Here is a 12,525-nt window from a genome sequence, read left to right as displayed (position 1 = left end):
AAATATAATTATTTATTGTGGGTTGAAAACCCTATATGCTCACCAGGCTCCCAAGCCTGGCCCACTCAGTTTTATTTGTATTCCAGGAAGTGGCGCAAGGGCATAAGATGGATGAACCATCAAGTTGTTTTGTTTACAATTTTGTATATGTATATATTTGTTGAATGACTTGTAATGTTATCGTTTATGCTTATTGGTCTGTATTGGAACATGACACACCGAGTTTTGGATTATATAATGCAAATACATTTCTTTTATGAAATGCTTTGGTAAACATTGTTTTATCATGTTTTGGTTTTGGGAACAAATTTCGCAACTCTTTCAAATCAAAAGGATTTACTCTGAAATTATTTTAAAAGCATAAATGAAAATCGGTCTTTTCTTGCCGAGATTTTGGGGATGTCACATCTTACCGCTAGTACTCCTCATCCACGAAGTCGGTCTATAAGGTGGGTATAAGGTTGTTGCCTATAAAATGGCCACTTAATGGGTGTTCACTCTCACCCACCACTTGCTTGACTGGTGGAGGGTCGTTAGTCGAACGGGTAGGACAAGGACTTATAAATTATCATTAAATGTATGATGAATATTATAAAGTAACTAAATTCTTTTATTAAATTCCCAATGTTAGTTACTTTAGGAAAAATGTGAATAAGGTGCTAATCCATGAAATTGCACTTTACACTTTGTTTAAGTCGTTGGTGGAGCGTGTGTGGTTAACCGGCACACTAACTTGGACTTAACAAGGTAGGTAAAGGGTGACTTATGGTTTATCATAGTATCGGTGGACTGTGTGTGGTTTACCGGCACTTCAATTGAGTGATAAACTTTAAGGGTACCAAGTGATTTGCATGGTTACTTTACACCTCGTTTTCTGATCCTCGGTATCCCTGCCACAAAACTTGGAGGGCACACTCGAGATTGAAACATGCCTTTGAAAAGTTCATTGAATCTCAATAGAATCTAGGAATTTCTAAGAACCAATCAAAAACCTAATATTTAATATTTCAGTTTTCGTGGTGGAAATTGGTGAATCGTCATTCACCTACCTTTCAAATATGTTATTGCTTGGATTAAGACATACCTCTTCTAAGTTATAATATATTGTGATTGGATCCTAGCCTTAATATTACATTTGGGTGTTTTATTAAGGACTCTCTTAATATCTAAACAAATCTTGTCCTCTTCCTTCAGATGTCTTCAAACAATTCTGCTTCTGGCTCTAATCCTAATGGCTCCTTTACCCTTATGAACTTGTGTGGGAAAGTCACTTTTGATGGATCCTACTTCAATGAGTGGATCAGAAACATCAGGATGATTACCCGCTACGAGGACAAAGAATATGTCCTCGACAAGGAGCTTAAGGATATTGATGAGACCACTGCAACTCCCCAGGAGATCGCTGACTTTCAGGCACATTAAAGGGATGCTACCAAAGTGGCATGCATCATGATGGCCACGATGACAGTGGAACTCCAAAAGTCCTATGAGGACTTCTACCCTTTTGAAATTCACCAAGATCTGATGGAAAGATACCATCAAAGTGCAAGACAAGAGAGGTATGAAATCATCTGCTCCAAGATAACAACCATGATGAAGGACGGGGAATCTGTCACGAGCCACATGCAGAAAATGCAAAGGTATGTTGATCGGTTGCTAAAGCTTAATGTGAACTTCCCTGAGGAGCTTGCAATAGATATCATTTTGCAAACTTACCATCGTTCTATGATCAATTCCGCATGACATATCACATGAATAAGGAAGAGGTCACACTCAGCAAACTTCAGGCTCTTCTCAAAACTGCAAAAACATGTCTTAAGGGGAAGTCGGTTGTTAACACTCCTACTCCAAACTCCGCTCCAATTTTGGCAATCGGGAAAAGTCAAGGGAAGAAGAGGAGTAGCTCTTCGAAGGGTACCAAGGCTAGGACCCTTGATGGCTCTTCTTCAAGTGGAACCAAGAAAGGTTTTGTCACTCCTTCTTCTGACCCAAAAGAGGCTGAATGCTTCTATTGCCATGAAAAATCACATTGGAAGCGAAATTGCTCAAAATACCAGCAAGATGTGAAGAATGGGAAAGTTAAACCCAACCATGCAAGTATTTACACTATCTCATCTAATAACTCATCCCATTCTAACTCTTGGGTCATTGATACCGGTTGTGGTATTCATATTTGATCTGATTTGCAGGGACTAAGAAGAAGTGAGAATGTGGAGCAAGGAAGAATAAACTTAATCATGGGGAATAGGAAAGCTTTACATGTCACCTAGATTGGAGTTTATACTTTATCGCTAGGTAGTAGGTTTAGTTTAGATTTGAATAAGTGTTGTTATTCGCCAGAAATGCAAGAAATATTATTTCCTTTCATGCATTGTATAAACAAGGTTTCACGTTTTCATTTGATAATGAAGTTGGTTCGATTAATGCTTTCTTTAATAATGTTCTTTATTTTAAAGCATTACCTTGTGATGGCATATATGAAACAGTATCTGTGGTTGATAACCTAGGAAATAATGTATTGTGTATTGATTATGTTAATAATAACTTGGATAAAGCATAATTATGGCATTGTCGTCTTGGACATATAAGCAAGAAATGCATAGGCTAACTCCAAAAGGATGGAGTCGTGGAGTCATTTGACCTAAAGTCAGATGATAGTTGTGAATCATGCTTACTTGGAAAAATGACAAAGTCACCCTTCACAGGTTCTTATGAGAGGGGTGAAGGTTTGTTGGATCTTGTACACACGGATGTGTATGGGCCCTTCAAGCATGCGACAAGGGATGCTGATCGTTATTATTTGACTTTTACTGATGATTACAGTAGATATCGATATGTCTACTTAATCAAGCATAAGTCAGAGACTTTCAAAAAGTTTAAGGAATTTAAACAGGAAGTCGAGAATCAATTGGGCAGGAACATTAAGATGCTACGATCCGATCGAGGTTGTGCATATCTTAGTTCAGAGTTCCTTGACTATCTTAGGGAATGTGGGATTGTCTCACAATTGACACCTCTCAGGACACCGTAGTTGAATGGTGTGGCTGAGAGGCGTAATCAAACCTTGTTGGATATGGTTTGTTCCATGATGAGTCGAGCTTCGCTACCAATCACATTTTGGGGGTATGCCTTAGAGACTGCCGCCTATATTCTTAATCTAGTCCATACAAAGAAAGTTGTCAAAACTCCTCATGAGATGTGGAGTGGTAAAGTACCCAAACTAGACGATATAGGGATTTGCGGTTGCGAGGCTTTCGTGAGACGCGAGACTCATGATAAGCTCAAGCCTCGAAGCGAGAGGTGTATTTTCATCGGCTACCCACAGCAATCCTTTGGTTACCTCTTCTACAGACCTAGTGAAAAGGTGGTCTTTGTAGCTAGGAGGGCTTTCTTTAGAGAGAGAGAGAGAGAGAGAGTTCATAAGCCAAGGAAATATTGGGAGGCAAGTTGATCTTGAAGAAATTCAACAGTCAAGCGGTGAAGGAACTTCAAACCCTAGCACTCAACTTGAGGAGGAAAATTCTCTTGAGCCAATTGACAAGTATGTACCTCTGAGGCGTTCCACAAGGGTTAGGAATGCACCTGAGCGTTACTATGGATCCCATATTACTGCATAAGGTGATACACTTATCAGTGATGAGAAAGTGATAGGTCCGGATGAACCTAACGGTTACACGGAAGCCATGGCAGGCCCTGAGTCAGCCAAGTGCAAAGAGGCAATGGACAGTGAGATACTATCCATGTATGACAATCAAGTTTGGAACTTGGTTGAGAATGTACCAGGTCGTAAGACAGTAGGGTGGAAATGGATCATCAAGAAGAAGACCGACATGAATGGTAAAGTACACACTTATAAGGCACGACTGGTTGCAAAGGGTTTCTCACAAACTTCGGGAGTTGATTATGATGAGACCTTTTTCTCCAGTGACTAAGATTAAGTCTATTAGGGTTCTGTTAGCCATAGCTGCATTTCATGACTATGAAATATGGAAAATGGATGTCAAAATTGCTTTCCTTAATGGAAATTTGGATGAAGATGTTGACATGAGTCAGCCAGAAGGTTTTGTCAGCAACGAGTACCCTAATAGAGTGTGTAAGCTTGAAAAATCCATTTATGGATTAAAGCAAGCACCTCGCAGATGGAATCTTTGCTTTGATGAGAAAGTCAGGGAATTTGGCTTTTCTAGGAGTGAAGATGAATCTTGTGTATATGTCAAGGCTAGTGGGAGTATAGTTAGCTTTTTGGTATTGTATGTGGATGACATACTACTCATAGGAAATGACATCCCAACTCTGCAGGAAGTTAAGTCCTGGCTTGGGAAGTGTTTCTCTATGAAGGACCTAAGAGAAGCTACCTATATTCTAGGGATAAGGATCTTGAAAGACCGGAGTAAAAGACTAATTGGACTTAGTCAGAGTACCTACTTTGATAAGGTGCTGAAGAGATTCAGCATGCAGGAATCCAAGAAAGGAGAGTTACCCATCCAGAGTAACGCCAGATTGAGTAAGACACAAAGCCCTAGAACTGAGGCTGAGATAGCAGAAATGAGTCGAATACCTTATGCTTCGGCTGTAGGATTGATCATGTATGCTATAACGTGTACTCGACCTGATGTAGCCTTTTCTCTGAGCTGTGTTAGCAGGTATTAGGGGAACCCTGGCAAGGTACACTGGACTGCGGTAAAGAATATCCTCAAGTACCTACGGAGGACTAAGGACTGGGTCCTTACCCTTGGTGGGAGTGATGACTTGAGGGTTGTAGGGTATAGTGATGGTAGCTTTCAGACTGATAGGGAGAATTTCCGCTCTCAGTCAGGCTGGGTCTTTACCCAAAACGGAGGAGCAATATCTTGGAAGAGTTCCAAGCAAGAGATAGTGGCTGATTCAACTTGTCAATCAAAGTATATTGCAGATAGCGAGGCAGCAAAGGAGGCGATATGGCTGAAGAACTTCATTGGAGACCTTGGAGTTGTACCAGCTATTAAAGAGCCAATGGAAATTTTCTGTGATAGTGAAAGCGATGTGGCCTTCGCCAAGGAACCAAGGGATCACGGGAGATCCAGACACATCGACAGAAAATACCATTTTATCAGACATCGAATAGAAGAAGGACTCCTCGTGGCAAAGAGGGTATCATCGGATGAGAATCCAGCAGATCCCCTCACGAAAGGACTGACTCGGGTTAAGCATCTCCAGCATGCTCGGAGCATAGGGCTGAAGGATGATATTAGATTCAGTAGTTAGATAACCTCGAAATTTGTAAAGAGTAATTGACATTAGATGATGAATAAAAGGTGTTTTATTTATGAGTAAAGTGTTGCTATCTCTTGTCGATCGTTTACTATATTTCTTTTGCATGTTTTGACTTCCAGAATAATAATGTTTGGTATATCATATTATTGAACCTCCACAGTCGGTCATATGTCGGAAGTAGGTATGAATCAAGACTGTCATGATTGGTTGTAAAGGTCTAAGGTGTTGGACATGGCTACAACAATCATGAGTGCTCATAAGTTCTGAGCATTGGACTCAACCCACGCTCACTGGAATCACTTCATGGAATTTATCTCGAGTGATCGTGAGACGGTAATATGATATAAGTCTTCAAACCTAGAGATATGATTTGTTACTTACGTGTTGGTTATGCATTGATTGTACGAAAACGCATTGGTAACTCGATGTTATAAAACGTGCTTTGGTGTATAATTCAATGAGTGGTAGAACAAACATATGAGTTGAATTTTATTTGTTCCTTCTTGGATTAGAAGCTGATATCTGGGCCCATCGATGATTTTGTTTTGAGCTATGTACCGGGCCCGGTCAGAACTAAGTTGATTGTTCAATTAAGTTCTTTGTCAAACAAATCGGAAATCGGGAAACAAAATGCTGGACAATAAGTAAGACATTGTTCCATGTATTTGTCCGGCTGATATCTAGAACATAGGATTATATGATCACTTATCTTAAATGGCGTATCATCATCTTCTCAGTTTCGAGAGACCTTGAATGAGCTACGATTTCCGGTCGGTTCCTAAAGTACTAGAGTTATAGTTATTAGACTTATCCAAGTGGGAGACTGTTGGATAAGGTGTATAAGTCCATAACTATTTTTGGTAAGTACTTGACCTGACCCGGCATGGCACATTTGGGTTGCATGGCACCATGCAATTGGATAGACAAAATGAGAAATAACACTTGGAGATTATTAATATATTATAAGTTCTAATATATTAGTAATAATATTATTTAATTAGTTTGATCAAGAATTAATTTAGCATTAATTAAGTGATCAAAAAATAACTAATTAAATATATCGGTTGATTATGTAAATCAGCATATCTTGTATAGTGGGCTAAGAGGCTCCATCGATTATCAAGTTGGGTTCCACCCATAGGATGCTCCATGGATGCCCCATGGGAGTTACAAACCCATGGGTCATGGAAATGAAGAGTCATGACACATTAGGGTTTACATGGTGTCACCCTAGATGTGTCAACACTATATAAGAGTCCTATTCTCCATAAAAATCGACTACACATATGAAACAAGAGGGCTAGGCCGATTTTAAGAAGTGTGTGTTCTCTCAAAAGTCTTTCCAAGAGCATTTGGTGTTGTGTGAAGCATTTGAGGCATCACACTTGGGGTGCTAGGCTCACGAGGTTTCAAGAAACAAAAGCAACAACAAGGTAAGTTATTCTATCTTTCATTCAAGTTAGAAATTTTTCCCCATGTATGTTAGATAGGAATATAACCTTGGAATTCAACTTTGCATGATAATTAGACAAACATAGATCCAGGATTATTAGGGTTGCATGTATACTTAGGAAGTGTTAGAATGCTCAAAACCCATCAAATACACCATTAAAAATGAAAAGAATACAACTTATTTTAATAGAATATTATGATAAATAAATGAAGTGAATACAACATAACTTGTTTAGCATTGCATAACGAAGGTACATTGCTATTACATGCAATTTATGTTATAACATTTGTAACAATATAACAGTAAAAAACCGAAAAAAAAATCTTTGAGTTATAAGAATATTACACTAGAATAGTTTGATGGTATAATATAGTAAAAAGACATTAAGTAAAGTACAACGTCATCTTTTGTCATTTTCTTATTCTCCACGTAACGATGTGCTCAAGTTTTGGCCTTTCCCTTCTAAAAACAAAAAATAAAGATCATTAAGTGTTAAAAGAAGGAAAAATATTATCGCTACAAATGTAATTCATGTCATTAAGAAACACGTACCGAACGTATAAGAATACCGTGACAATCGTTACGAAAATAATCCTTTTCCTTCTGCAAGTCAAGTGTGTCTACACGTGGCAATATATTATCATTATGAGGAACAATAGTACTAAATTCTTCATCTACATCTTCATTTGTATCTTTGTAATTTTTGGGAGGTGTCTTGAACACAATAGACATTTTTTGATCGAGTGGGTCTGTTACGTAAAATACTTGTTGTGGTTGTGAGGCCAATATGAAGGGGTCACCTTTATGGCCTAATCTTTTTAGTTTAACTAGTGTGTACCCAAATTTATCCCTTTTTACCCCTTTTCTATTGTCAACCTAGTCACACATGAAAATTGTGATTCTTTTAAAATGATAATCTAGTACCGATATCTCTTGTAAAACACCATAATAAGTGTTTTTGGCATATGTTACAACTTATTTAATGATGCGTGTGTCATTTGCAACAACACTAACCCCACTGTTTTGGTAAACTTTACCTTCACGAGCTTTTGTACGAAAAGTATATCCATTAATAGCATATACATCATATTTAATAATGTTCTTATTGGGTCCATGTGAAATCCATCTCATTGTCTCTGTTATACTTTCTCTATAGGCCCCTAACTCTCTCTACCTGAATTGTAAATAGATTATTAATTTAAGAAATCAAGACAAAAATAACAAAGAACACAACATATTTGAAAAGAATATACCTCCTTTCGTAACCAATGACCAAATGTTTTACTATGCTTTTGTTCTAGACGTGCCTTTCGTTTAGGAGGGTGTAGATGTTCCAAAAATTCCATGTGTCGTCTGTCAATACGTTAATGTTAATATTATTATAAAAAAACATACATGTAAAAAACCTTACTTTATATATGGGAGTACTTCAGATGTATTTTGCAATACAAAGAAATGTGCTTTGCTAAATAGTTCTGCAAAAACTTTTACCGATTTAGCAGCTGATACAGGAGTACCATCCATAATAGAGCTACTATCTACACATTTATGAATTCCACAATGGTTATGATTGTCAGCTCGAATACCAACAGTATCCATACTTTTATGGAATTGACTAAAAACCTCAATTATCTCTTCTGCAATGCATCGTTCTGGTCTATTTTTGTTTCGCACGTGCCCCTTAATAACCTTCATATACCTTTCGAATGGGTACATCCATCTAAAGAATATTGGACCACATAATTTTACTTTCCTAGTGAGATGAACGGTTAAATGAATCCTCACATCAAAAAATGATGGTGGAAAGTGATTCTCAAGAAGACAAAAGGTTACATATAACTCCTCTTGCAACTTATCGAGCTCATCCACTATGATTTCTTTGCTACATATTGATTTGAAAAAGAAACAAAACCATGTAATAGCTAATTTGGTGGGTGGATGCATAATAGATCGAATTGCTATGGGCAAAAATTATTGCATGAGCATGTGATAGTCATATGATTTTAGTCCGATCAACTTTCTATCCTTTAGACTCACCAAACTAGAAAAATTAGAACAATACCCTTGAGGAACCCTTAAGTTGTATAAAGTCTCATAGAATTTGTCTTTTTCCTCTTTTATCAATGTACAACCTGCTGTGGGAACTGTTGTGTTGTTCCCTTCTATCTGAGGATGCAACTCTGGTTTTAAACCATAATGAACCAAATCCAATCGAGCTTTATAACCATCTTTCGTCTTCCCGGGAATGTTCAAAAAAGTTCTTGTTAAACTCTCACCCACGTTCTTTTCCACATGCATAAAATGTATACAATGTGGAACCAAATTGTCGAGCCAATACCTTAGTTGTCTATACCATATATTGAATTTCTTCCAGTATGTATTATTTTCCTGGCCCACATCTGAAGTACTCAATTTGTGTGATTTTCTCTTTTTTTATTCATCTTCCCACCTCTTCCACTTGTTGATTGTTGGATTTCTACCTCCTTGCCCTTATTAACCTTTCTCCATTATTTACTTATAAATTTTACCCTGTTATATATTTCGCCCCATTCATAGGTACTAGAGAGGGTGAGAACTCTTGTTGTCCATTGAATGCCTTCTTTTGTCTTCTGAATGGGTGATCATATGGTAGAAATCTTCTCTTACCAGCATAACTCTGCTTATTCGATTCAGGGAGTCTAATGCAGTGTGTCTCTTCACCACACACAACACAACCTTGAAAACCGTTGTATGGGCAACCACTTAATGTACCTAAAGCAGGATAATCATTAATAGTCCATAACACAACTGCGCGTAGTTTAAAATGCTCTTGTGCATATGCATCATATGTTTCAACTCCAAAATAAAATAATAATTACAGATCATCAATAAAAGGTGCGAGGAACACATCAATATCGTTTCCTGGTGTTCCCAAAATAATAAACGAAAGCATGATGAACTTTGTCTTCATACACAACCATGGTGGAAGGTTGTAAGTGTCAGTTAAAACAGGCCAAACACTATGACTCCTATTTCCTCTGTTCACATCAACCCCGTCTGCCGAAATGGTAGTTGCAAATTCTTTGGTTCCCTAGCAAAATCAGGATATTTGTCATCAATGGCAGCCCATGCTGGTGAATCAGTTGGGTGACTTAAAACCCCAACATCCACCATTCTTTCTATTGTGTGCCATGTTAAATCTTTTGCAGTTGTCTTAGACTGGAAAAGACGCTTGAAGCGCGGAATAATTGGAAAGTACCACAAACATTTTGCAGGAATATTGTTGTAAATTTTATTTTTTTTGTTCATCAACCTTCCATCTTGATTTACCACAAGTAGGACATGCTGCCAAGTCTGTCTACTCTTTTCTATAAAGTATACAATTGTTGACACATGCATGTATCTTAGTATACCTTGAACCCATTGCCTTAAATGCTTTTTTCGCCTCATATGTACTACTATACATTTCGTTTCCTTCTGGTAACACATTTTTTTTATCAAAACTAATAATTCTGTAAAGCACTTATCTGATACTCCATACTTACTCTTCAAGTTGAGTAGTTCAATGCTTGTAGAGAACTTTGTGAAATTATGACACCCTGTGTATAGGGGCTTCTTGGCATCCTCTATCAGTTCTCTAAACATATCAGGGTTCCGAATAAAATTTTCTTCAACAACTTCAACCATCTCTATAGTTTCTACAGCATATGTTGGCATTTATGTGCTCATGTTCGTGGAATCTACATCGTTTGACGTATCCATGTCAAAATTATGTTCATATACATAACTTCTTGGTGGTTCTTCTCTTTCTCCATGCTTATTCCAATTTGTGTATGTTTGATCAATTCCATTCTGTCACACCCCAAAACCAAGAACGGCGGAAACGTTCTGGGGCGGAGGACGTCATGTATAGTATCACAACACAGTAAATGTAAATAAGCAAACAACATCATCCATTGCATTAAATATATAATTTTACTACAAGTGTGTTCTGTACAGTTATAGACACCAAAATAATGAAACACAAAATAATATGAGATGAGTCTTGAATGTACTCAATCTTCTCAAAAGCTGGCCTCGGCACCTGTCTACTGATGACCTGAGAATACAAGTTATTTTGAAAGAGTTTATCAGCATTAAGTTGGTGAGTTCATAAGTATTTTAGTGTCAATGTTTCTTGTAAAAACGTTTGAACCTGTCTCAATGTATAAGTTTGTAAAAATGTGAGTAAATGTTTGAAAGTGTTTGTAAAAGTTTGAATCTCTCAGAAAATCCTATATTTTCTATAAAAGTAACCTTCTACCAAGGCTAAACGGTTTTGTAAACTTGTCTGTTGTAAAAGTGTGTAATTTCCCAAGTATAACTATCATTTGTTAAAAATATAGTTTGTACATTAATGCTTAAGTGAGGTTATCACTAAAATATGTAATGGGTAAATCATTGTAGTAATGTAGCTTTGTATGATAAGACTACCATTGTACTAAATACTGCTACCTTAAACCGGATTTATATTAAGGTATAATGTGATAAATTGCACCATGCTATCGACTGGTAACAACGACATAATGAATGGTCGTAATAAAAGAAATGACGTTTGGCACCCACAGACCTGCAGGTCCGGCTGTAGCTAGCAGCAAGGTGTAGGATAGTCAATCCAGTATAGATCTATACGCAAACTCACGCTCTCCCTCCAAGAGAATTCTGGCTACAACTCGGGCCATGACATTTAAGGCATGCTCTGACACAGTGGATCACAATTATTACGTATTTATGTATATGTAATGTTTCTCGTTCTAGTATGGCTGTATATGTACTTGTTTCTAGTATATCTGTATATGTATTGTTTCTAGTATATCTGTATATGTATTGTTTCTAGTATATCTGTATATGTATTGTTTCTCGTTCTAGTATGACTGTATATGTATTTGTTTCAAGTTTATCTGTATATGTATTGTTTCTCGTTCTAGTATGACTCTATATGTACTTGTTTCTAGTATATCTGTATATGTATTGTTTCTAGTATATCTGTATATGTACTGATCCTATGTTACCCCGATGGTAACTAACTAATGATGTACTGATAAGTATGAATATGGAAGTACTTTTATGTCCATATATGTATATATGATATATAAGTAATATTGAAACGACCTTCGGATGGTGACCCGAAATCCCACCAGACCACATCCAAATCGAGAAAAAGGAAATAGGGCGGATGGCATTCCTAAGCCTTTTGAACATTATTTATATATCTATACATATATGGGCATGCAATTAAATATATAAAAGCATAAATAAGTCTTCATAAAACATTTGAAGCATAAATATAATTTCAAGAGAAGATCGACTTGATGACGATCTATAAAACAATTTGAAGGCATAAGTTGATAAAACAGTTTAAGTATAAGAAGCATTTGTTTGAATCACAGTCTATAAATAAGTTTGGATAGTAAAAGAGTTTGTAAAACATTTCTAAGTAAAGCGGTTTGATAAACAGTTTGAACAGTGGTAAAAATCGTTGTTTTCCTAGTTATTAATCACATGTGATTAAATGCAATCACATGCGATTGAAGCAATAACTTATAAGTATTTGACTTGTATTCCCCCCATAAAACGTTTAAAACATTTAAAATCATTCAAAGGTTGATTCAAGGGGTATGAACTCACTTGTGGTGAGTCGTTTGAATTGCAGTGTCGGATACCGTGCTAGGTGGCAAACGGAGACTTGTTTACACGCACGAGCCTAGTTATCATATAATAAGCATATATATAACTAATTAGACAAATAATAACTTAAATAAATAAGTTAAGACACTTAGAAAACATTTAAACACTTTTAT

This window comes from Lactuca sativa, chromosome 1 (assembly GCF_002870075.4).
Source record: "Lactuca sativa cultivar Salinas chromosome 1, Lsat_Salinas_v11, whole genome shotgun sequence".
NCBI classification, from domain to species: domain Eukaryota; kingdom Viridiplantae; phylum Streptophyta; class Magnoliopsida; order Asterales; family Asteraceae; genus Lactuca; species Lactuca sativa.
Note: the sequence above shows the minus strand (reverse complement) of the source record.